The sequence below is a fragment of the Meles meles genome, chromosome 12 (assembly GCF_922984935.1).
Source record: "Meles meles chromosome 12, mMelMel3.1 paternal haplotype, whole genome shotgun sequence".
Taxonomy (NCBI): Eukaryota; Metazoa; Chordata; class Mammalia; order Carnivora; family Mustelidae; genus Meles; species Meles meles.
This window is the reverse complement of record NC_060077.1, coordinates 46,462,287-46,488,870: the sequence shown is the minus strand read 5'-3', so window position 1 is coordinate 46,488,870 and position 26,584 is coordinate 46,462,287. Positions and strand designations below refer to the sequence as shown.

General features: G+C 40.6%; 1 protein-coding gene across 8 annotated transcripts in view; it reads left to right on the top strand.

Moving 5' to 3' along the window:
• The first annotated feature begins 6,598 nt into the window (after positions 1-6,598).
• The window catches only part of ESCO1 (establishment of sister chromatid cohesion N-acetyltransferase 1), an 85,230-nt gene continuing 65,244 nt past the window's right edge, over positions 6,599-26,584 (top strand). For 5 of the 8 annotated variants that reach the window (XM_046025377.1, XM_046025375.1, XM_046025376.1 and 2 more), the window contains exon 1: positions 6,602-7,051. The gene's annotated coding sequence lies outside the window, so the exon portion shown is untranslated. Of the gene's footprint in view, positions 7,052-7,081; positions 7,271-16,123; positions 16,366-26,584 lie in introns of those variants that run through there. The other 3 variants (XM_046025374.1, XR_006821060.1, XM_046025373.1) reach the window with 3 other exon arrangements.

The window sequence follows — 26,584 nt, the reverse complement described above, 5'->3', positions numbered from 1 at the left end:
TCTACTTATTTATTTGTCAGAGAGACAGAGTACAAGCAAGGGGGAGCGGCAAGCAGAGGGAGAAGCAGTTTCCCTTCTGAGCAAGGAACCCAGTGTGGGACTTGCTCCCAGGACCTTGGGATCAAGATCTGAGCTGAAGGCAGATGCTTAACACGTGAGCCACCTAGGCGTCCCTATTTTTACTTTAAATTCTGGGCACAAACCTCAAAAGGGTCCCTTACACTGTTGAGAGATCATGTTGTTGTTCTCTAATAAGCTCACGAACTATTTCATACCTTCTTCTTTCCCTCTGAAACCTTCTACAGTCCCTTTCTCAAATCACTCTCTGCTAATATTTCCTACTTTTAGAAAACCAGAAGCAACCTTTCCAGCTTTCCTTCCAGTTAGAAGGGTAGAAATATTACTGCCCCTTTAAAAGGCAAATTCCTCTTCATTGTAGTCTGGATCCCATCTCTCATTTTTTCAAGAATTTCACTTCTTCAGTTATCTCCTAACTTGAATGATCAATTTCTCCCTCTTCACGGGATTAAAAAAAAAAATTAAATAAATAAGACTACTGGAACGCCTAGGTGGCTCAGTCAGTTAAGTGTCGCTTTTGGTTCAGGTCATGATCCCAGAGTCGTGGGATCAAGTCCCACATCCGGCTCCTTGCTCAGCAGGAAATCTGCTTCTTCCTCTACCTTTGCCTGCCACTCCCCTGCTAATGCGTGCTCTCTTTCTCTCTCTGACAAATAAATAAATAAATAAAACCTTTAAAAAAATAATACAAATTTATCTTAAAGCAAAATTTTCCTCTGATGCAGCTCCAGCTACGGCTAGATTTCTTTTCGCATTAAAAACTTCTTGAATGAGTTGTCTACACTTGTTTTATCACCTCTAATTCACTCTTCAAACTCCATTGATACTGTTTTTCTAAGGGTCATCAAAAACCTCCAAGACAAACCTTATCTTCATTTTACTCAACATTTCAGCAACATTTTACATGAATGCTACCCTTTTGAAACACATGCCTCTCTTGGCTTTCAGGATGCCCAGCTCACCTGATGCAACACTTATGCCAGTCGTTACACTTTATAGGTCTCAGATGCCTCATCCTCTACTGACTATTACATGTTGGAGGGCTTCAGGGTTTACCCTAGGTGTAGTCTTCTTATGGATACTTTCTCCTTTGACCTAGGTGATGTCTTCTAAAACTACAGCTTTAAGTTGTATCTCCAGCCTGGATATTCTCCCTGATTATCAGAACTTTTGGATGTGTAAAGCAATGCTCATCAAACTTTTAGATGCATAGGACATACCTAAGGAAACTTTAGAATGAAAATTCTGATTCAGTTGGGGTGGGGGCTGAAATGCTATATTTCTAAAACGCTTCAGTTGTTAAAGATGCTCCTAGTCTATGAACCACAATTTGAATGGCAAGACTGTAATGTTCATTTGTGTGCTGCCTTTTCAATATCTATCCATCTCCCTATCCAACAGTTCCTAATAATCAGGTGATCCATGTGGTCCCAATGAAACTGACTCTATCCTTGGGTCAACCATCACATACCATCATCTGTCCACAGTGGGCTTGGAATGTAAACAGATCCAGTCAGACCTTTGCAGGGAATTCTCTTTCCTGGAGTTTTATTAACAACTCCCTTAGAACCAAGAGAAGAATCAGTTTTAGGAGAGAGTTAAAAAAAATCCATGATGATATTAATAAACCCATGGAAACTAAGATTGAGGGGACACCTGAGTGGTTCAGTAGGCTGAGTATCCAACTGTTGATTTAGGCTCGGGTCATGATCTCAGGGTTGGGAGATGGAGTCCCACATTTGGCGCTGCACTGGGCATGGAGCCTGCTTAAGATTCTGTCTCTCCCTCTCACCTTCTCCCACCACACGTACTCTTGCGTGTGGACTCTCTCTCAAAAAATTAATTAATTAATCAATTAAAATTAAAGGTGGTGGGGGATGGGTAAAAAATAAAATTAAATAAAATGAAAAACTCAGTTCCTCAGTTGCAATATTCATATTTCAAGTGTTCAAGAGCCCTATGTCGCTTTGGCTACCCTATGCGACAGTGTAAATATAGAACATTTGTATCATCACAGAAAATTTGATTAGTGCTACCCTGTTTATTACCATATTTGTTCTCTTCTTTGCATTTAATTGTTATTTACTTATTTATTAACTGACTTGAAAAATGTACTGTCCGAAGGCAGGTTTTTTTTTTATATTTTATTTATTTATTTGACAGAGAGAGACACAGCAAGAGAGGGAACACAAACAGGGGGAGTGGGAGAGGGAGAAGCAGGCTTCCTGCCGAGCTGGGAGCCTGATGCTGGGTTCAAGACCCTGAGATTGTGACCTGAGCCAAATGCAGATGCTTAACAACTGAGCCACCCAGGAGTCCAAGGCAGGTTTTTTTTTTTTTTTTAAGATTTTATTTATTTGACAAAGAGAGAGAGTGCACATGCAGGGGGAACAGCAGAGGGAGAGGGAGGGTGAGGGAGAGGAAGAAGCAGACTGTGTTCTGAGCAATGAGCCAGTGTGAGGCTTGATCTCAGGACCCTAGGTCATGGCCTGAGCCAAAGGCAGATGCTTAACTGACTAAGCCACCCAGGCACCTCTGAAGGCAGGAATTTGTGTATGTTCTGTTCTTTTCTGTATTCCCAGTATCTAGAATAATAAGTTGCACACAATGTGCCCTCAATAAATAATTATGAAATAACTGATTGCCTCCCTCATTAGAATGTATGTTACATGAGGAAGGAAACCCTGTGTGTACTTTTCACTACAGTATCCCTAGTACCAAACTCAGGATATTCCTTCCTGCTATCCTCAAGGCATTTCCTACTTTGGCTCTGCCAACCTTTTTTTTTTTTAAGATTTTGTTTATTTATTTGTGAGATAGCAAGAGAGAGGACGAGAGATAGCACAAGTGGGGGTCGGGGGCAGGGAGAAAGAGAAACAGACTTCCTGCTGAGCAGGGAACCTGACACCAGATTCAATCCCATGACACCAGGATCATGACCGGAGCTGAAGGCAGATGCTTAACCGACTGACCCACCCAGGCGCCCCAGCTCTGCCTACCTTTTAATGCCTTTTCCCTTCAATAATATTGGAATATTTGAATTCCAATTCAAATATTGAAATATTTGAATCCTACAACTCATCAAGTTCACTCTCCTCTCTGGACTTTTGTAATTCAGTTCCTTAATCTGGGTAACACTTATTCCCTATCAAGCATGTGGGGCCAACATTATTACTTATAGGTGTTAGTAGTGAGTGTCCCAGAAGATGGCAAATTGAAATTCCAGTATCAGTTGATTTATACTAGATTGCTATACTCTTTCTTTGTTTTTATTTTCCAGATTGGAGGGGGTTTTTTGTTTGTTCGTTTGTTTGTTTTTGTTTTAGAATTTTAACTCTCTGAGAGTAACTCTCTCACCACTGTCGAGAGTCTTGAAATAAAGTCAACAAGAGTGGACCAACAGAGAAAAAAGACTTTATTTAGGTGCTAGCAGAAGGATCAGTCTGAACGTAAGACTACTCTGTTGTCTGGAAGTTAGCAAAAGTTTTATAAGTTCTGGCATTTAGATTGGTCATGAGAAAGAAAAGGAACAAGGAAATGAAAATGTTATATGTGGGGCAAAGCAAATCCTTCATTATTAGCTTTTAGAAGTAGATGTCGTCATGACAAGCAAGGGCAGGAAAGTACATTCTGCAGTTTGGAGTTAGAAAGGAAAACCAACAATTTAAACAAGTCCAGATTACATTCACAATTTAGAATTTATCAAGAGAATTTACAAGTAGGGGCTTGTAGTTCTTGTAAGTATTGAGAAAAAGATCTTCGTAATATACAGAACTATAATGTTGAACACCAAAATACATTATATAAGCAACAACATGTGTTTTGTTTTCATCATGTGTACATGGCAAAATGTGAACTCCCTAGCAGTGTCCCCCTGAACTTTCTCAGGAGGTCTCTCTTCTTGCTGGGAACAGGTTGTTGTGAGCTTGTATAATTTTTGAATGCTCAGTCAAGCAAAATAATCTTTTCAGTTGATTAGGATTTCTTATAGTAAATAACCAAATCAAATGAACCAAATTCCAAAGTTCATTGACAGGCTGCTCTAAATGAAAACCACTGATAGAAAGCAAGACAAATTTTGTAAAAAATGACATTACAAGGGCGCCTGGGTGGCTCAGTTGGTTGGACATCTGACTCTTGATTTTACCTTAGGTCATGATCTCATGGGTCCTGGGATCAAGCCCTGCATAGAGCGCTGCATCAGGCTCTGTTTATCTTCTTCTCCCTCTCTCTCTGCCCTTCCTCTCTCTCTAAATAAATAAGTAAATCTTTAAAAAAATGACATTACAGAATAATTAAGATTTAATCAAACTACAAATTGAGACCTCTGGCATTAATGAATCAGAAGTGAGGTATCTTTTTTTTTTTAAAGATTTTATTTATTTATTTGACAGACAGAGATCACAAGTAGGTAGAGAGGCAGGCAGAGAGAGAGCGAGCAGGGTGGAAGCAGGCTCCCCGCTGAGCAGAGAGCCCGATGTGGGACTCGATCCCAGGACCCTAGGATCATGACCTGAGCCGAAGGCAGTGGCTTAACCCACTGAGCCACCAAGGTGCCCCAGAAGTGAGGTATCTTTTAATATGATAAAAAATAATGCTCAAGAAAGCTTATTTTTCCCATAAAAGCAAACTATTTTATAAATATTTTTATTGAGACATAATGGACATATAAAATTGTGTAACATTAAGGTATACAGTTGATTAGATATTTTTATAGATGGCAATTATGATTACCATCTTAGCTGACACCTCCATCACATCACATAATTAACATTTCCTTTTTGTGGTGAGAACAATTAAGATCTAGTGGCACCTGGGGGCACCTAGTCGGTTGGGTGTCTGCTTTCTGCTCCATCGTGATCCCAGAGTTCCCAGATCAGGTCTACATTGGGCCCTCTGCTCATCGGAGAGCCTGCTTCTCCTTCTGCCTGCTCCTCCCCCTGCTTGTGCTGTTTCTCTCTCTGTCAAGTAAATACATAAAATCTTTATAAAAAAAGAGAACAATTAAGATCTAGTCTCTTAGCAACTTTGATGTTTGTAATATGGTATTATAAAAGCAAACTATTTTATACTTCTGCAGCATGTTTAAGAAGCTAACTATATTTGGTTTTAGAAAAGAAAATCTAGTAAGTTGCAGATATGAATTATACATCAAATATGATTTACTTATATATCAAAAATAAGTACATATGATTTTTCATGGCACGGCATTTATAAGGATTCCTATGCTTCTGACTGTGACCAATTCAAGATGTAAAGTGGAATAGATTTTTCAGAAGCAGAGGCCTACTGGGTGCCTGCGTGACTCAGTTGATTAAGTATCTGCCTTTGGCTCAGGTCATGATCCCAGTGTCCTGGGATAGAGTCCTGCATCCCATCAGGCTCCCTGCTCAGGAGGGAATTTGCTTCTCTCCCTTTGCTCCTCTGGTGGTGCTCTCTTGCTCTCACTCTCTCTCAAATAAATAAATACCATCTTTCAAAAAAAAAAAAAAAAAGCAGAGGCCTATTTTGTGGGAATGGAAACTTGTAAATATGGGGTGTGTGTTTGTGTGTATGTGTGTGCAGGCATGTGCACAGGACTTGAGTCACTAAAAATAAAGCGGTTTACACAGGAAAGGAAATCCCACCAGTTGTCTGAAAATCTAAAGGTGAGGCAAATATAGGTGAAATGGTCTGGTACCTAAAGCACTTTAATCAGGTTGGCAGTCTACTCCTGACTTGTCTCCCCACACCCCACCCCCATTAAAGTCACTTGGCATATGCTGTTAAAGTATATATATTAGAAACAGGGAATGGGGGCGCATAGGCAGGTTTTTGCCAAGTAACACAGTGTATGGTGATGTGGGCAATGGCTTCACCCATCAATAACTCTGGCTTTCGTTTTTAAACCACAAACTCTTTCCAGACAAAACTGACAAGCGGCTCAATAAAGTTTTGTGGAAGATGTATTATCAGAAAATCAAGCTTGACATCAGGCTTGATAGACTTAGAGCATATTTTGATTGTACTTAAAAGTTTCATAAAAACAGGTCAGTAAGGGGAGAACCCACGTATTATCATCTCTCTTCAGATTCTCAAAGGCATGAGTACCGGTTTTACCCAATCTCACAGTTCTGCAAATAAGAATAGCACAGTAAGCATGTTCAAGAGTGTGAGAGCCACGAATACTAGTGATTGAAACCTGTGTTCTATCTTTACAGGCTTCGAAAAACCAAAGCGGGTGAACACCCGCCATGACTAAATCTAATAGAACATCTACAATTTCTTGTCGACTCCCGTGCGCCCGCACACAAGGTGGAAAGTGTAAGGATAAGGTGAAGCCCTGGATTTTTTGGAAGCATTGGAGTGCAGGGCAGGGGAAGGAAAGAGAAGGGCCAATTGCCTCCCGTTTTCTTTACACTGGCCCATGCCAAAGATTAAACGTATTTGAAATAGAAGTCGCAGAGAGCGCTACCCGCAACCCACAGAAGGACCAACGGCGAAGGATTTCTAAGACAAATCACCACAGCTGGCGGAGTGGGTGACTTTATTAAGAGACATCCCGGGGATGGGCCAGAGGTCGCCGCCTGGGGGCGCCGCCGCTTCCCCGCGAGGTGCCCACCCGCGGTGCGCGCACGCGAGGCCTCCCACCGCGCCTGCGCTGAGGGTGTACGCTGGCTTGCTTTTCCCCGACGCCAGCCGTCCCGGCCGGGGTGAAAAACTACGTGACACGCAGTGAACGTGGCGGCCATCTTCCTCCTCTGGGCCCGTCAGCTGAGCCTGTGACGGCTGAAGAGGAGCGTTGCGCAAGCGCGACCAAGACGGTCACAGGTAACTCCCATCTGACGGGCGAGGCGTCGCCGTCGTCGCCGGAAGTTTGGCGTATCTGCGCCGCGGGAGAGGCGGCGGTCGCGGCAGAAGCTGCTGTCTTCTGATACCCGGATGTGAAGCGATCCGCTGGCTTGTGTTGGACCGTCGGCCAGGACTGAGGAAGGTAGGCTAGCTTTCCGACGTCCCCGCCGCGTGCTGTCGTGCCTCCTGCTTCCTCACCTCCCTTCTGCCAGCCTCTCCGGAGAGCTGGCGACCCCCCCACAACCGCTTCCTGTCCCACCTTCTGTGTCGTTTTGCATCGTACGCCTCTTCCTACTCCCGTGGTCCGGGCTCCGGGAGCCCCTGGGAGGGAGTAGGCGGCTCGAAGACTCTGTCGCTTGAGGTAGGCAATCAGCCTGCGCGTCTCGGGTGCCCCGTCGCCTCATCACCTGCCACTGCTGGCTGGGTAGGCAGAGGTAATAAGGGGCCATGACCGAGGACCGCGGGTCAGGCCAGGGGTCTCAAGGCGGCTGAGAGGGCATCCAGAACCCGGAGGTGAGGTGTAGCATTGCGACTACTGGGGAGGTGTCGGCGCTGGTCCGCAGGTAGCCCCCGGCCTTGTCCCCGCCCCCGGCGTCTTTCCTTCCCCGCGTTTTCCCCGAGTCAGCCCCACCAGCCAACGCGCTCCTGCGGTTTCTGCGGCTTGCTTCCGTGCGGTCCCCCGGCCGCTGACCCGGCCTGAACCGTGAGGTCTCTGTAGTCTGCAGGATGTGATGTGAGGATCTTGGAGGGGAGCAGTGGCCTGGGTACAAGGTCATGGAGTAATTCTGCTTTGATCTGTAAGTCTGGGCACAGGTAGGGCTGCTCTGGAGTAGAAGGGGGTGCATTGAGGGCCATAGTGAAGTTTATAGGGATAGATGCGAGCAGAAGGGAATTGGATCCTCTGTGTCACTGTTCATAAGATTATTTACAACAGGGGATTTGTTTTATTCAGGCAGAATGGGATAGCGAGTCCAAAAATTAGGGAACTCTCCCACCCTCTCCCCATCCCCCAGCCCTCACCCCCCCCCCCCCCCCCCAGTGTTGAGATCAGGAAACCCTGCTGCAGGTACTGTTTTTTCCGGGGTGGGGGGCGGGGAGCGCAGCGGGGATGAGGAAGGAGTTAAATCTTTGTGCTTTGAGAAGTACTGCGCACCTTTAAGAGTTGAAATGGGATTCTTTCAGCAAAAAGTAATTGCAGCGCACAGTATTAACGAGCATTATCACATGAAGTTTCATTAAATAATTAACCTTAACAAAAACCAATGAAAGAGTGCTACTTGGTGGAATAGTAAGATGGGTTGTTTTTCCCCCTTTAATTTTAAAAAGCTGAGTAACACGGATTTCAGTTTAAAACCTGCTTGCAGTGAACTCTGGTATATTCAGTGTCTCTTTTTATTGGGTCCTTAGTTTCTCCTTTTCAGTGGAATTATTTTTAATTTGAAGAACTTAAGAATTCTTATTATGGAATTAGATATGAGAGTAGGATGAAAAGTGCTTAAAAGGCATTTAATTTGGAAGCTGCAAATTCGGGCCTAGAGTATGTGAGGAAATGAGAAAACTCTATCAGGCACTTACTCCTTTTAAGCAGAATGCAGTTATATGCCCCTTAGATTAGATAATGTGACTTTGGAAGTACCCTCTCTAGAACAAAACTTGCCTGGCTTATGAGCTTCTGTCCACCTTAATCATCCTGGCTCAGGAAAGTTTGCTCTCATTTCCCAGTGGTTAGTATTACAATTCTGTAGTGAACAATAATTTTTTTTTTAAACATCAAACTCCTACAAGGTTTTGTATGAGGCATTTAAATCAATAAATAATGCTCCGAAAAGGAAGGAAAAAGGGCCCTAATTAATGAATGCCATTACTCCCCATTGCTGGATGGCCTTTTATAGCATGGTAATTTATTACAGCACTGTCCGATTGTATTTATTGTAATAATGAAGGTAACTAGAATTGCACAATTCAAAATAATGTTTTTTTAGTAGTTAAATATTTTTTCAGACTTTTTGGAGCAGATTATGTTCCATGTAGAGTTCTATGATTAACCTTTATTGAAGGTGACCAGAAGTCTAGATGGTAGTTTGAAATCAACTCCAATAAAACTGTTATGGAAGGTAATTCACTTAAGGACGATGTTACCCCTTCAGCAGCTCGGATTTTTCTGTGCATCTTTTGTCACAGGGAAAGTTCGTTGGCTCTATTTCTGCATAAGTTCTGTATTACAGCTGTATCATACTACTGTAGTTACTTCTGACGGATGGATAATTCTGTTAACTCGACCATCCTTTTTTCTTTTTTGGAGGGGCAATATCTTATGCTTAATTGCATTATAGTACATTGGAAGAAAGCAAGATTTATATCCTTGCTTTCTTCTGCTTACTTTAAAGATTTTATTTTATTTATTTGACAGAGAGATCACAAGTAGGCAGAGGCAGGCAGAGAGGCAGGCAGAGAGAGAGGAGGAAGCAGGCTCCCTGCTGAGCAGAGAGCCTGATGCGGGGCTCGATCCCAGGACCCTGAGATCATGACCTGAGCCGAAGGCAGCGGCTTAATCCACTGAGCCACCCAGGCGCCCCTCTTCTGCTTACTTTAAACATCTATGGCTGCATGTGTGAGATTCACAGAGAAGAAAACTCAATGTAAATAAAAGTGGGGTATTAAGTATTACTCTAAAGAAGCAGTTCTCAGACTTTTTGGTTAGGATTCCTTTACACTCTTAAAAATGATGTAGGACTCCAAGTAGCTTTTGTTTATATGGTTTATATCTATTGGTAATCATTGTATTCTTAAGTTAACTTAAATATATTAATTCATTGAAAAATAGCTAATAAACTAATTACAGGTTACATAAATAACATTTTTTTATGGAAAAAAGAAACTGTCTTCCAAAACCAAAAAAATTTACTGACAGAATGGCAACTGTTTTACATTTTTGTAAATCTCTTTAATATTTGGCCTAATAGAAGACAGCTGGTTTTCCTGTCAGTTTTTGCATTCAGTCATATGTTGTTCTGGTTGAGGTGTATGAAGAAAATACAGCTTCACACCAGTATGTTGGGAGGAGTACTTTAATGATCTGTCCAGATAATTGCGATATTCTTCTTTGATTCTACAACAAACCTCAAGAGGTAATTTCTTAAAGGTTAGTTGCAATGTGGAATCTGAAATTGCCTCTATATTTTTTTTTGTGTAGTGTTGTGTTAAACCATTGGTCTGTTTTGCACTTTGGTCTTTTTTTCAAGAATGATTTGATCTAATGAACCCCCTGAAAGTATCTATGGAGTCCTGACAGTCCCTATATCACACCTTGAGAACTATTGCTTTATTATTTTTTTTATTTTTATTTTTTAAAAGATTTTATTTATTTACTTGACAGAGAGAGATCACAAGCAGGCAGAGAGGCAGGCAGAGAGAGTGAGAGGGAAGCAGGCTCCCTGCCGAGCAGAGAGCCCCATGCGGGACTCGATCCCAGGACCCTGAGATCACGACCCGAGCCGAAGGCAGCGGCCTAAACCACTGAGCCACCCAGGCGCCCCGAGAACTATTGCTTTAATGTAAATAATTAAGTAGTTTAGAATTAATGAGGTTATTGAAGCTGAAAGGGATAACGATAATATGGAAATGAAGTTGTCAAGTAGTTAAGTGATAATTATTATACTTAATAGGTCTGGTGCATATGATGTGCCAGGAGGTCTTTTAAGGATTTTTTTTTTTTTAAAGATTTTATTTGTTTATTTCAGAGCGGGCACAAGCAGAGGGAGGGTCAGAGGAAGTGGGAGAAGCAGACCCCCCCCCACACACAAGCAGGGGAACCTGACAAAGGGCTTCTTCATGACCTGAGCCAAACACAAGCAGGGGGGGTGGCAGGCGAGAATTCTACCACTGAACCACCAATGCAAGCAGGGGGGGTGGGAGAGGGAGAAGCAGGCTTCCTGCTGAGCAGGGAACCAGATGTGATGGGGGGCTCCATCTCAGGATCCTGGGATCAAGATCTAAGCCAGAGGCAGATGCTTAAAAACTGAGCCACCTGGGTGCCCCTGTTTTCATGTTTCTGAAGTAAGCTCCAGGTCCCAACATGGGGCTTGAAGTTAACCACCTGGAGATGAAGAGTTGCATGCTCTCTTGACTTAGCCAGCCAGGTGCTATCTATCTGTTCATTTATTTTTTCACTTTTTGTTTATCTTCATTTATTTATTCAAAAGCTTTAGGTCCCAAAGCGGGGCTTGAAAATCACCATTTTGAGGTCAAGAGTCACAATATAGTTCCATTTTAGAGGATATATACTACTTAACTTTTCTGTGAGGTCTTTGAGGATAGGGAATATATCTAGCCTTGGCATCAGTCACTGTGTATATTTAAAATACATTGTCTTAGGACACCTGGGTGGCTCAGTGGTTTAAGCCTCTGTCTTCAGCTCAGTTCATTATCTCAGGGTCCTGGGATCAAGGCCCACATCGGGCTCTCTGCTTAGCAGGGAGCCTGCTTCCCCCTCTCTCTCTCTGCCTCTCTGCCTACTTGTGATCACTGTCTGTGGCAAATAAATAAAATCTTTAAAAAAAAATACAAAAAATACATTGTTTTAGAACACTTTATCTCAGAAAATTTAGTTACTGAATAAAACAAATGCTAGGAAATATTCATTTATTTATTTTTAAAGATTTTATTTATTTGACAGAGAGAGAGATCACAAGTAGGCAGAGAAGCAAGCAGAGAGAGGGGAAACAGGCTCTCCACTGAGCCGAGAATCCAGTGCGGGGCTCCATCCCAGGACCCTGAGAATCATGACCTGAGCTGAAGTCAGAGGCTTAACCAACTTAGCCACCCAGGCGCCCCCAGGAAATTTTAAGAAGATAATCTTGTCAACATGAAAATTTGAAATTTATTATTTATTTGCTTTAAAGATTTATTTGTCAGAGAGAAAGAGGGAGAGCGAGCATGCACGTACAAGCAGAGGGAACAGCAGGCAGAGGGAGAAGCAGTCTCCCCACCGAGCCTGAGCAAGAAGCTCAACCTGGGACTCCATCCCAGGACCCTGGGATCATGTATTGAGCTGAAGGCAGATGCTTAACCAACTGAGCCACTCAGGTGTCTCTTGAAATTTATTTTGTCAAATCAGTTCAACTAGTATTCGAAATTTTTAAAAATTTTATTTCTATTTATTTTTAATTTATATTATTTATAAACATATTTATATTATTTATAAATATAAATATATATTTTATAATATATATAATTATATAAATATTTATTTATATTATTTATTTAATAAGATTTTTATTTATTTATCTGACAGAGGTCACAAGCAGGGAGAGAGGCAGGCAGAGAGAGAGGGGGAAGCAGGATCACTGGTGAGCAGAGAGCCCGATGTGGGGCTCGATCCCAGGACCATGAGATCATGACCTGAGCTGAAGGCAGAGGCTTAAACCACTGAGCCACTCAGGCGCCCCTAGTATTTGAAAGTTTATCACTAAGGCAGTCACTAGGCTCTTTTCTTTTTTTTTAAAGATTTTATTTGAGAGAGCAAGTATGAGCAGGAGAAGGGCAGAGGGAAAGAAAGAGAGGGAGAAGTAGATTCCCCGCCCTGTGTGAAGCCCAATGCAGGTCTCCATTCCAGGACCTGAGATCATGATCTGAGCAGAAGTCAGATGCCTAACCTCACTGAGCCACCCAGGTGCCCTAAGTGAGACTTTTTTCAAGAACAAAAATAGATAATTTTCAGAAGATAAATTTAGGCTTATTTTAAAGATTTTATTTATTTATTTGAAAGAGATAGAAGGCACAAGTAGGCAGAGCAGCAGGCAGAGGGAGAGGGAGAAACAGGTTCTCCACTGACCAGGGAGCCGGATGCAGGACTCTGTCCCAGGACCCTGAGATCATGATCTGAGCCGAAAGCAGCCACTCAACTGACTGAGCCACCCAGGTGCCCTAGGCTTATTTTAAAAGTTTGGTGCACATTAAAATCTTTGTTTCTTTTTCTTCTTTTTTAAGATTTTATTTATTCATATGAGAGAGAGCAAGTACAAGCAGGGGAAGAAGCAGGGAAAGAGGGAGAAGCAGACTCCCCGCTAAGCAGGGAATCAGACGCGGGACTCGATTCCAAGATCTTGGCATCATGACCTGAGCTGAAGGCAGACACTTAACCATCTGAGCCATCCAGGCGCCCAGAATCTTTGTTTCATATTCATTTTTTGGTAACTGCTTTATGGCGCTATAACCTACCTTAATAGAGTTCAGGAGTTTTTAGTATATTAACAGAATTATGCAACCATTGCCAATGTCTAACTTCAAAGATTTCGTTTATTTATTTGAGAGAGAGAGTGCATGAGAATGAGCATGAACAGGGCTGGGGTGTGGGGAGAGGGAGAAGTAGACTCCCTGCTGAGCAGGGAGCCTGGGCTCGGGACCTGACCTGAAGGCAAATGCTTAACTGGCTGAGCCACCCAGGTGCCCCTTCAATGTCTAATTTTAGAATAAAATTAGAAGAAGCCCCATGTGTATACTAGTATATCACTCTCCATTTCATTTTCTTCCTAGCCCCTTACTACTACTAGTTTATCTGTTATTAAAGATTTGTCTTTTCTGGACATTTTATATAAATTGAATCATATAATGTGTGGCCTTTTGTGACTAGCTTCTTTACTTAGCATAATGTTTTTAAGGTTAATCCATGTAGCTTGTATGAATACTTCATTCTTGTCTGTGGCTAAATAACAGTTGATTACATGTGTATACCACGTTTTCTTTATCCATTTATCAGTTGATGGACATTTAGATTGTGTCCACTTTTTAACTATTACGAATAATGCTGCTGTGAACATTTGTGTACACGTTATTGTGTAGATGTATTCAGATTCACTTTTGAGCTTTCCCAATATATTTTACATAGGTATAATAGTATATATATATTTAAGATTTTATTTATTCATTTGACAGAGAAAGGGAACACAAGCAGGGGGAGTGGGACAGGGAGAAGCAGACCCCTCGCAGAGCAGGGAGCCGGATGTGGGGCTTATCCCAGGGTCCTGTGATCACGACCTGAGCTGAAGGCAGACACTTAACGACTAAGCCACCCAGGTGCCCCTGTTTTTTATTTCATAGCTTATCAGTATGTTTATTTTTGATGTGAAAGATGCAAGTGTTGTATAAACATAGAAGTAAAATGTAAAAGCTTTCATTCTTTATGTACTCTTTCATCTCCATCTTTACCACTGTTGATGTTTTAATATATGTGCTTTTATGTGATATATGTGCTTTTATATTTTTCTCTGTGTTAGCACAGTTGTATATGACACATTCATTTATCTCTTTCTTGGAAAATTATATTTACGCAGTTTATATACCTTTATTTCTAATGATAATCAAAATGCTTTTTTTGTTTTTTAAAAATTTTATTAGAGAGAGAGAGCATGAGCAGGGTGAGGGAGAGGAGCAACGGGGGAGGGAGAAGAAGACTTCCCACTGAGCTGGGATTCTGACTTGGGCTCAATCTCAGCACCCGAGATGATCACGACCTGCACTGTAGGCAGACACTGAACCTACTGAGTCACGCAGATTATCAGAATTCTGTGATGGTATTTTATTTTTCCTTTTTTGAGCATATGGGCCGTTCTGGGTATTTCTGTAATGTAAGTGCTGCTTTTTCATTGTTGCTGTCATTATATGGATTGCTCCTTTTTTTCCCTGCCTTGGCTTTGTTTTCCTCATGTGGGTGGATGGTGGTATAATAAATTGTGGAGGATGAACATAGTAGAATGACTGTTGAGTTTAAGGTGCCTTTAAGAATTCAGGACAGAGATGTCCAGTAGGCTGTTGGGTATCTGAGTAGCACTGGCGATGGAGATTTTGTTGAGGATATGAATTTGTATCTTAACAGCTTACATGTAGTAATTAGAAGTATGTGTATAGAAGAAATTATCTAGTAAGTGCCTTTTTTTATAACGAGAGGACAAAACCTTGGGGAATGCTAATTTATAAGAGGTTGGTAGAGGAAGAGAATTTTAAAAATTAAGAAAGTTGTCCATGTCTGGCTTTTTTTTTTTTTTCCTGTTTTTTTTTTTTTGTAAGTTCTGTGCCCAGCATAAGGCTTGAACTCATGACCCCGAGATCAAGAGCTGCATGCTCTACTGATTGAGCCAGCCAGCAGCCAGGCCCCCACCCCCTTTTTTTAAAAGATTTTATTTATTTATTTGACAGAGAGAGATCACAAGTTGGCAGAGAGGCAGGCAGAGGGAGAGGGGAATCAGGCTCCCTGCCGAGCAGAGAGCCGGATACGGGGCTCGATCCCAGAACCCTGAGACCATGACCTGAGCCGAAGGCTGGGGCTTAACCCACTGAACCACCCAGGCTCCCTGGTTCCCCCTTTTTTAAAGTAAACTCTAACCCCAACATGGGGCTCAGACTTACGACCCCCCAAGATCAAGTCACATGCCCTACCAACTGAGCCAGCCAGGTGTGGCCAGGTCTCTAGCTTTTTCGAGTTTTAACTAATGTTGAATTTTACCAAATCACTGTTACCAGTCTATTGAGAATATTATAGCAGTTTTACCATTTGTTTTTCTATCAGGATGACTAATTCTGAAGATAATTTTTATGGTGGTATTTCTGCTTTTTCTTTTTAGGATAAGTATTATTTGATGATAGTGCATGTCTTGTTGCTAAAATTGTTGATTGGGGCTTATAGTCTATTTTTGGTGGTTGTTGTTGCTGTTGTTACTAAATTTTTGATCCCCACCTATATATGCCCCTTAAAATGAGTTGATGAGGGGCGCCTGGGTAGCTCAGTGGTTTAAGCTGCTGCCTTCAGCTCGGGTCATGATCTCGGGGTCCTGGGATCGAGTCCCGCGTCGGGCTCTCTGCTTGGCGGGGAGCCTGCTTCCTCCTCTCTCTCTCTCTCTCTCTCTCTCTCTCTGCCTGCCTCTCTGCCTACTTGTGATCTCTATCTGTCAAATAAATAAATAAAATCTTTAAAAAAAAAATGAGTTGATGAGCATGTTATCCACATGTTTTGGAACCATTTGTGTAATAGAGAGATTAAAGCTTTGAATGTTTGGAAAAATTTGTTAGGGGGAGTGCCTTGTGTTGTGTGTGTTTTCTGTGGCATTCACTGTTAATGGTCCGTTGTTGCTTCAGTTGTGACATTTTACATGTTTCTGGTTAGCAGTAATTACTTTAAACTTTGTTTTTTAATCTCCTAAGTATTCTTGGGATGTTTTAGAATGTGAGAAATACTTGGATTACCTTAAATCGTGGGTGGATGAATTGGCGGGATACACAGAGAAATAAGAAAGAGAAGACTCCACTTACAGAGCAAGATTTTGTGGAAGAAAAGAACAGGAATCACCAAACTAATCCTTACAGAAACTAACATTGTGCAGGACTCCAAAGGTTGCTGGGAATAGTGCAGCTCCAGTCTTTGGCTTACCTAGCAGACACTACTGCTAGAGGAATTAAAACAAGGTAAGCCAAATGATGAAATAGGGGTGATTTTTCCTCTCAGGGGTCATTTTTTATTCTCAAGAATATTTGATTTTTAGAATTGAGGGTGAAATTGAAAGGTGTACTGGGTTGGATTCTACATTAAATCTTTTGGTGGAGTTAACTGCACTTTGAGATGGCTAAAAAGTTTCCAGTAATGTTTGAAATATCAAGAAAAGATTTGATAAAATAGTCCTAAGTTTGTTTTATTTTCTGAAGTATTTTTCTGATGAGGGGGTTACATTGATGTGATAGAGTATTTTTATTTGACTGGTTGATGCCCTCTATTAATAGAATTTTTAAAATTCAGTCATCTGTGTATTTCTTTTTATCAGTTTTACTTTGTGGTGGTAGACCATTTGACTATGCTCATGTTCTTTAAAAATGCCAGTTTGCTTTTAATTTAGGCTTTTCATATTCTTGTATATGAAGTGTGTGTGGTGCACATGCGTGTATGTGTGCACTACTCTTGGTATCAAAACAAATTTTTGTATTATTTTTTCTTTTACTGATTCTGAAACCAAAAAAATATATATCACTTCTTTGAAAGCAGAGCTGTTCCCTTTGTCTGGAACACTTTTTAGCCTCAGGTGGAAATATGCTTAATGCATCCAAGAAATAATAGCAAGGGAGCAAACCTAACTGGAGCAGAAGGAGTAGGGACAGAACTAGGAAGTAGTAGTTAACATTGAGCCTTTGCTTTTACTTTGATTGAGATGAGAAGTCACTGAAGGATTTTGAGCAGGGAAATAACAGAGCCTGATTTAAGTTCTGAAAGATCACGATGGCTGTTGTGTGGAGAAGCTGAAGTGAGGAGAAAGTAGGGAGGAAGGAACAAGGCTGAAGGCAGAGTTAGGAATTTAAAGCTGTTGGCAAAAATCCAGGTGAGGGGTAATGGTGACTTGGACCTGGGTGGTAAGGGTAGAGATTCTAGGTGGTCAGATTTTGGATGTGTTTTGAAGGTAGACAGGATTTGTTGATGATGAGTTGATTTGTGTAAGTTGAAGAATTGGGGATGATTCCAAAGTTTTGTTTTAGATACTTAAGTATGAACTTAACATTTACTGAGATGAAGAAACTCCTTTGAAAGCTTTAGGTTTAGGAGGCAAGATTAGGAGTTCAGATGTTAATGTTTCAGGTGTTTAGTAGCCCAATAAAAATCTCTCTCTGGGTAGTATACTTACTAATTTAATTTTTTTGTACTTGAATTATATTCTCTTGCATTTCTAGACTTAAAAAAATCTGTTCTGATTTCTTTGATTTATTGAGTCAGTTGGGGTAAATAATTTTCAGAACTTTAATTTTGGTGAGATTTTAAAATAGATTGTATGTACACTCTAAATTTTAAAAATGGCTTAAACCTTTATATGACAATAAAGCAGGTCTGTTGAATGCCAGAATACATTGACAGGCCTATTAAATGCGAGGATACATTGACATTGCAATAAAATTGGAGAATTTCAAAATTTTCAAAGTAAATTTTCTGTATTTTTAAAGCCAAACTGCACTAAAAGCCTTTCGGTGACAAATATCATTCCACTCCCAACCTTCCCCCATCTTCTAGTACCTTTCTCCAGAAGCTACCACGTTTATTCTTCTAGCTGTTACTCTTAGTATCTAGCTCTTTTTTTTGATAGTATGCCATAACTGCTGTATTTTGATTTTTCAGTTCCGGATGTTACTGACTTTCTGCCTCCATAGATAAAAATTTAGCTCTCTTATTTTCTTCCCCTTATCCCCTTAAGAGAGTTCTATTTTGGTTACTGTTAAGCCACTAGTGAGTGTTGTTATAACTATGTAATACTGTTCATTGCTGAGCTAAGTATTCTCTTGTAACTGTATACCCCTCCCCTTTTTATCTCCTGGAGTTAATAATTGCCTTGCTTTTCTTTTTTTTTTTAATATTTTATTTATTTGACAGAGAGAAATCACAACTAGGCAGAGAGGCAGGCAGAGAGAGAGGAGGAAGCAGGCTCCCTGCGGAGCAGAGAGCCTGATGTGGGGCTCGATCCGAGGACCCCGGGATCATGACCTGAGCCGAAGGCAGAGGCTTTAATCCACTGAGCCACCCAGGCGCCCAGTTGCCTTGCTTTTCTTTCTTTTTTTTTCTTTTCTTTTTTTTTTTTTTTTGAAGATTTTATTTATTTATTTGAGAGAGAGCAAGCACCAGTAGGGGGAGGGGCAGAGGCAGAGGGAGAAGCAGAAGCAGACTCCCCACTGACCAGGGAGCCACATGAGGGGCTGATGCCAGTCTCCAGCCCGGGACTCTGGGATCACGACCTGAACCAAAGGCAGATGCTCAACCAACTGAGCCACCTAGGCATCCCAGCCTTTGTTTTCTTTTGCCTAGGTTTTTTTTTTTTTTTTTTTTAAACTTAATAAATGTCCCCCCCCCTTTTTTTTTTTAAAGATTTTATTTATTTATTTGACAAAGATCACAAGTAGGCAGAGAGAGAGGAGGAAGCAGTCTCCCTGACAAGCAGAGAGCCTGATGTGGGGCTCGATCCCAGGACTCTGAGATCATGACCTGAGCCGAAGGCAGAGGCTTTAACCCACTGAGCCACCCACGTGCCCCAATCATTACATTTCATTACAGATTGGTTGCTCTTTTGGCCTGTTCTCCAAAGCGTTTGTACAGTTGATACTGCGACCAGCAGCACTTTACCCCCACATTCTTACCAACACTTTGTCTTCTCTAACTTTAAAATTTTTGCCATTGTGATGGTTGTCCATTGCCCTATTGGGTTTCTTTCTCCTCCTCTTTGTGATGAACTTGTTCAAATTTCTTGTCTTTTTTTTTTCCTTCAGTTGGCCATTTCATTGATTTGTATGATTTTAAGAAATATAATCTTTTTTTTTTAATACTTTATTTATTTGACAGAGAGAAATCACAACTAGGCAGAGAGGCAGGCAGAGAGAGAGGAGGAAGCGGGCTCCCCGCGGAGCAGAGAGCCCGATGTGGGGCTCGATCCCAGGACCCTGGGACCATGACCTGAGCCGAAGGCAGAGGCTTTAACCCACTGAGCCACCCAGGCGCCCCAGAAATATAATCTTTGTATACTAATCCTTTTTAGGTTCTTTTTCACCTTTCACATTTTGTGTCTATAATCAAGCTATTTGGCATTGACTTTAGTGTATTATGTGAAGTAAGGATTCATTTTTACTTTTTCCCCCACTATTCTTATGCTGTTCCTTTTAAATATCTGTTTTCCCAACTTTGTACTATTTATCATAAACCAGTTGACTGCACATACGTGAGTCTGATTCTGGGCATTCTGCTTTGTGTCATTTGTCTCTTCCATTCTATTTGTCTATCCTTGATCAGTATAACACATCACTATGGCTTTATTGATTCTGTTAATTGTTGATGTCTGGTATGGCAAGTTCACGTATCTTGTGGTTTTTTTTTTTAAAGTATGATTTCTTATGCTATGTAGAATATAGATTTTCTTAATTTCCAAACATGGGCATTTTCTATTTAGAGTTTGGGGTTTATTCATTTCTAGCAAATTACATTGTGATCAGAAAACTTACTGTATGGTATCATTTCTTTGATGTTTGTGGAGACTTGCTTTAGGTCCTGTATTTGGGGTCATATTTGTAAGTGTTCAATGTGTGCTTTAAAAGAATGTGTTTTTGGGGCACCTGGGTGGCTCAGTGGGTTGAGCCGCTGCCTTCGGCTCGGGTCGTGGTCTCAGGGTCCTGGGATCGAGTCCCGCATGGGGCTCTCTGCTCAGCGGGGAGCCTGCTTCCCTCTCTCTTTCTCTGCCTGCCTCTCTATCTACTTGTGATCTCTCTCTGTCAAATAAATAAATAAAATCTTAAAAAAAAATGTGTTTTGCAGTTGTTGGGAAAATACTGTGTGTGTATCCATTAAGTCAAGTTTAAAATTGTCTTGTTTAGATATTCAGTGTAATTAATGGGGATGTTTTGGTTTTTTGTCTGCTTTTTATCAGTTGCTGAGAAGAGTGTGTCCAGTTATGATTTTGGATTTCTCCATTTTTCCTTGTATTTGTCAACTAGGGGATTACATATGTCAACTTCAGAATTGTATATTTTATTTATATTTATTTATTTATTTATTTATTTTAAAAAATTTATTTGAGAGAGTGAACGAGAGAACAAGTTGGGGGGGTAGGCAGAGGGAGAAGCAGACTCCCTGCTGGACAGGGAGCCTAATGCAGGGCTCTATCCCAGAACTCTGGAATCATGATGCTTAATCGACTGAGCCACCCAGGCACCCCGAGAATTATGTATTTTTAGTTTATATTCTTAGATATGTGCAGTTTGAAATTGTTATAGTTTCCTGTTAAATTGAACCCTTTATTATTATGTTTTTCTTTAATATTGCCTTTCTTTAGGTTGCTTTGGTATTAATGTAGATATATAAACTTTCCTTTGGTTAATATTTGTACTCTCTATTTGTCCTTTATGCCCTTCTTCATTTTTATGCTCTAAGTATGTCTCATAATTATGGTTTATCTGGAGGATTTGATCCGTGGACATGTAATGTGAGTTCTGGTGTATTTTGGATTAAATCTCTGTTTTTATTTCATCCTATTTGTTGTATGTTTTTCTCTCTCTCTTTTTTTTAAGATTTTATTTATTTATTTGACAGACAGAAATCACAAGTAGGCAGAGAGGCAGGGAGAGAGAGAGAGAGGAGGAGGAGGATGCAGGCTCCCTACTGAGCAGAGAGCCCGATGTGAGGATCGATCCCAGAACCCAGGTCATGGAGTCATGACCTGAGCCAAAGGCAGGGGCTTTAACCCAGTGAGTGACCCATGCGCCCTGTTTTTCTCTTTTTGTCATTAAATTTTTATTGGTTTTGGGGGGTAATGTCAATTCTGTCGTATTTTTCACCTGCAACTTATTTACCACCTTTGCGTTTCATATATGGTAGAGGAGGAGGGGGAAAAGAAACAACATAAAACAGCTGCTATCTCTCTGCTTGGCTGGGAGCCTGCTTCCTCCTCTCTCTCTCTCTCTGCCTTCCTCTCTGCCTACTTGTAATCTCTGTCAAATAAATAAATAAATAAATAAAACAAAAAAAATAGCTGCTATCTATAGGCCTCTCTTTTGCAAGTGGTCATGAAGCCTGAATTAATAATAATGGTTACCAGTTGAGTCACTGTGTTGTACATCTGAAAGTAATATAACATTGTCTGTTAACTATACTTTAATAGCAAAAATTTAAAAAATACGAATAAAAAATAATAGTGGTTACTTTTGTCATTTACGTGTTTCATTTTGGTTTATGCCAACATTGGACTGGATGAGTTGTTACCATTTTGGTTGGGGATATTCATTCTGTGGGATCTGAGATCTTTTTTTTTTTTTTTTTTAAGATTTTATTTACTTATTTGACAGAGAGAGATCACAAGTAGGCAGAGAGGCAGGCAGAGAGAGAGAGAGACGGAAGCAGGCTCCTGCTTAGCAGAGAGCCCGATGTGGGACTCGATCCCAGGACCCTGAGATCATGACCCGAGCCGGAGGCAGAGGCTTAACCCACTGAGCCACCCAGGCACCCGGGATCTGAGATCTTTGTGGTCTTAACTTTGTTAGCCTTTGACCAAGGTATTAGATAAGAGAGTTGCAAGAGGTGACCGAGTGGTTGTCCTGGGTTCCAGAAGTAGTGCTCCTTGCTCTCCATATATCAATCATGCATGATTGCTTTCTTTGCCTTTTGGTGTATTGGTATGAGGATCCCCAAGTGAACAGGGCTCAGTCCCAGCATCCAGTTTTCAGAACCATGACGGTGTTTGCAGACTTGCCTACGAGTATGAAGTAGGGTATAGCTGAACCGAGTGAGTAGAGTAGATTCAATCTTGGAATCCCGCCTCCTTAACCATGAGCCAATGTTCATATACTGAACATTGTTCAGTATACCTGGGAATGTGGGCCTTTGTGCCTCGTTGACTAGGCTGCTGTTGAGTGTAAGCTTCACTTAATCTGACACTATTCAGTGCAGCTTCCATGTACTTAAGAGGAGTTGATAAACTACTTTGTCACTTAGGTCAACTTTGGCTCTACTCCTCACCCCCCAATATAGTTTAACATATTTGTAAGGGTTGTAAAAAAAACAAAACAATCTCACTTTGGACTAGCCACATTTCAGGTGCTTAGTAGCTACACATTGCTAATTGATAATCATATTGGACAGTCTGCTCTAGATTACTCTTTCTCAAATTGTGCTCTGCAATAGCTTTAGAGACCACTGTCCTAGTGGGCAGATCCTGACCATGGTGGGGAGTGAATAGCTACAGCAACTTCTTGTCCTCTGTTCTGCTTGTCCCCATATCCCTTTCTTCAGAACATGATTTTATATTTTTTAGATAAATTTCCAAGGCTAAGATACTTAGAAGATTACTGCCCATAAGTGAACTTAGTGTTGAACTTTCCTTATAGATTTTGAGGCAACTACTCTTGAGGCATTTTGCAGTTTTTCAGGGTTCTAATGAGAGTAAATAATGGACTCTCCAACTCTAAGATACCATGGCTCTTTTTGTGGTCAAATCCATCATGTGTAAATTAACAAATAGTTACTATTTGATAACTGGGGTACATAAACATATTTGCTATATAACTAATAAATCCTGTATTTAGAGGTATTTGAGTGAAGTGCTTATTGGGAGCATAAAAAGGAGGCCCTGTTCCTCACTGGGGGAGATGACATTTTTGCTTGAATACATAATATTTACATACCTGGTGTGATTTGTTTTATTTTTTGGTTTAAAAAAATTTTTTTTATGGGGGTTGCCTGGCTGGCTCAGTTGGTAGAGAATGCAGCCCTGTTCTCAAGGTTGTGAGTTCAAACACCATATTGGGTGTAGAGCTTAGTTTAAAGAAAAAAAAAAGTAGGACTTTTAAAAAACTGAATTATTTTTTATGTGTTTTTATTATTTTTTATATTTTAAAATATTATTTATGAATTATTTTTTAAATGCTTCCATTTGTTAGGTGTTGCTTTTGCTATTTTGAGAAGAGAAAAACTTGTTAATTACTAGTAACTTTTATTTAAAAGCCAGTCAAAACCATATCATATTTAGTGTTCGTAATTTCTTTTTTCTTTTTTTTTTTTTTAAGATTTATCCATTTATTTATTTTACAGACAGAGATCTCAAGTAGGCAGAGAGGCAGGCAGAGAGAGAGGAGGAAGCAGGCTCCCTGCTGAGCAGGGAGCCCGATGCGGGGCTCCATCCCAGGACCCTGGGATCATGACCCGAGCTGAAGGCAGAGGCTTTAACACACTGAGCCACCCAGGCGCCCCTCTTTTTCTTTTTTTTTTTTAAAGATTTTGTTTATTTATTTGAAAAACAGAGATCACAAGTAGGCAGAGAGGCTGGCAGAGAGAGAGAGGAGGAAGCAGGCTCCCTGCTGAGCAGAGAGCCTGATGTGGAGCTCGATCCCAGGACCCTGAGATCATGACCTGAGCTGAAGGCAGAGGCCTTAACCCACTGAGCCGCCCAGGTGCCCCTAGTGTTCGTAATTTCTAAGAAAAAGATAGCATCCTTGCAAGCATTATGAAAAAATACATATTTTTACAAAATGGCTTTTTTGAAGTATATTTTACATTTAATAGAATGCACAGATTAAGACTGTAAAGTTTGGTAAGTTTGGGCATATAAACACCTGTGAAGCTACCACTCCAGTCAAGATAAAGGACATTTCCATCATCCCTAAAACATACCTTGGAACCTAGTCAAGTATGTTCTTGACTCCACCTTGGGTAATCACTGTTGTGTTTTCTGTCATTATAGGTGTGTTTTGCCTGTTCTAGAATTTCATGTCAGTGAGATTATGCAGTGTGTACTATTCTGTGTTTGACTTCTTTCCCTTAACATAATGGTTTTTAATTTCTTCCATGTTGTTGTATAAACAACGTGCTTATGTTTTTTCCCCCCATGAGTATTCCATTACATGAAAATGCCACAGTTTATTTTTATATACCTAATAATTGATATAGGGAGTCATATCAATATCTTGGTTATTATGTGTAGGATTAATGGAAACATTTTTTTTTAAAATACTTTATTTATTTGACAGAGAGAAATCACAACTAGGCAGAGAGGCAGGAAGAGAGAGAGGAGGAAGCAGGCTCCCTGCGGAGCAGAGAGCCCGATGCGGGGCTCGATCCCAGGACCCTGGGATCATGACCTGAGCCGAAGGCAGAGGCTTTAATCCACTGAACCACCCAGGCACCCCGGAAGCATTTTTATATAGGTCCTTTTATGGTCATATTTTTGGGGGTATTATATTTTGGGGGGTAAATAATTAGGACTGGAATTTGGGTCAGAGGGTAGGTAAAATTTAACTTTATAAGAAAGTACCAAACTACCAAAGTGTTTTTTCCATTTTTCGTACCAGTGGCATTCTTAGAGTTCTACACTGTTCCACAGCCTCATGAATACTGGCTTTTGTCAGTTTTTAATATTTTTGCCATTTTAATGGGCTTGTAGTAGTGTCTCACTGGGTTTTTTTTGTTTTTGTTTTTGTTTTTTTAAAGATTTTATGTATTTATTTATTTGACAGAGAGAGCACAAGTAGGCAGAGAGGCAGCCACAGAGAGAGGGAGAAGCAGGCTCCCTGCTGAACAGAGAGCCCAATGCAGGGCTTGATCGCCGGACCCTGAGATCATGACCTGAGCCGAAGGCAGAGGCTTAACCCACTGAACCACCAGGTGCCCCTCACTGTGTTTTTAATATGCATTTTCCTGATGACTCATGTTGAACACTTTCTCAGATCTTTATTGGCCATTCGTAAATTATCTTTTGTGAGGTGTATGTTCAGTTATTGGACTGTCTGAATGTGTCTATAGACTTTGTGTTCCATTGATTGGCCTTTCTTCAAATAGTATGCTCTTAAATTATTATAGCTTCCATCTTTGTCATTTTCTTTCAAAATTGGTTTTGTTATTTAAGATCTTTTCCATTTCCACATAAATTTTAGGTTCATCATACCGATTTCTTTCAAAGTCTACTGGAATATAGATTTGGAAATAATAAATTTGTAGGTCAGTTTGAGGACACTGGATATCTTGATAATATTGAGCCTGCTTCCCTCTCTCTCTCTCTCTCTGCCTGCCTCTCTGTCTACTTGTGATCTCTCTCTATCAAATAAATAAATAAAATCTTTAAAAAAAAAAAAAAAATAAAATAATTCTGTTTTTCCAATTTTGTTTTGCTAGAGTATAGAAATGTAATTGATATAATTTACTAACTTTTATTCTGTGACCTTATTAAATTCATGTCTTTGATAGGTTTTTACTTATTTTTTATTTTTTTTAAGAGGTATTTATTAATTTATTTATTTGAGGGAAGCACGTTCCCTGCTGAGCAGTAAGCCTGATGGAGGACTTGATTCCAGAGTCCTGGGATCATTACCTGAGACAAAGGCAGACGCCCAACCAACCCAGCCACCCAGGCATCCCTTGAATAGGTTTTTAAATAGGTCCTTACTGTTTTCTACTTGAGTAATCATGTCAGCAGGTTTTTCTTTCTTGTTTTTTAGTCTGTAGGCTTTTCGTTTCTCTTTCATGCTTTATTGCATTAGTAGGACCTCAAGTACAATATTGAAAAGAAGTGGTAAACTTCTTTACCTAGCACTGCAAAGTTGGTTCAACACAAAAAGTCAAAGTAAAACACTATGTTAATGGAATAAAGAGGGGAGATGTTTACCACATCCTTGCCTTTTTTCTGAACTTAGGGAGAAAGGAGTCAGTATTTTACTATTGTAATGTAAGTTATAGATTTTCTTGTTAGAAGCTTTTTATGAGATTGAGAAATTTTATTATTAGGGTCAGTATAAATCAAGTTCTAGCTTTGCTATTTGATATTATCTAATAATTTTTTTTAAAGATTTTATTTATTTATTTGACAGAGATCACAAGTAGGCAGAGAGGCAGGCAGAGAGAGAGAGGGAAGCAGGCTCCCTGCTGAGCAGAGAGCCCGATGCGGGACTCGATCCCAGGACCCTGGGATCATGACCTGAGCCGAAGGCAGAGGCTTAACCCACTGAGCCACCCAGGCGCCCCATGATATTATCTAATAATTTCTAGTTGACTTTAACAGTTTGATGATTTCGGGAACATTTTAATCTGTTCATGAATAGGCAGATGGATGCTACTGGCCTTGTTTATTCAACTTTCTGTCTTTTGAGGCCTATAGCAGAAATGATCATGAGCCATTGAATACTAAGTATA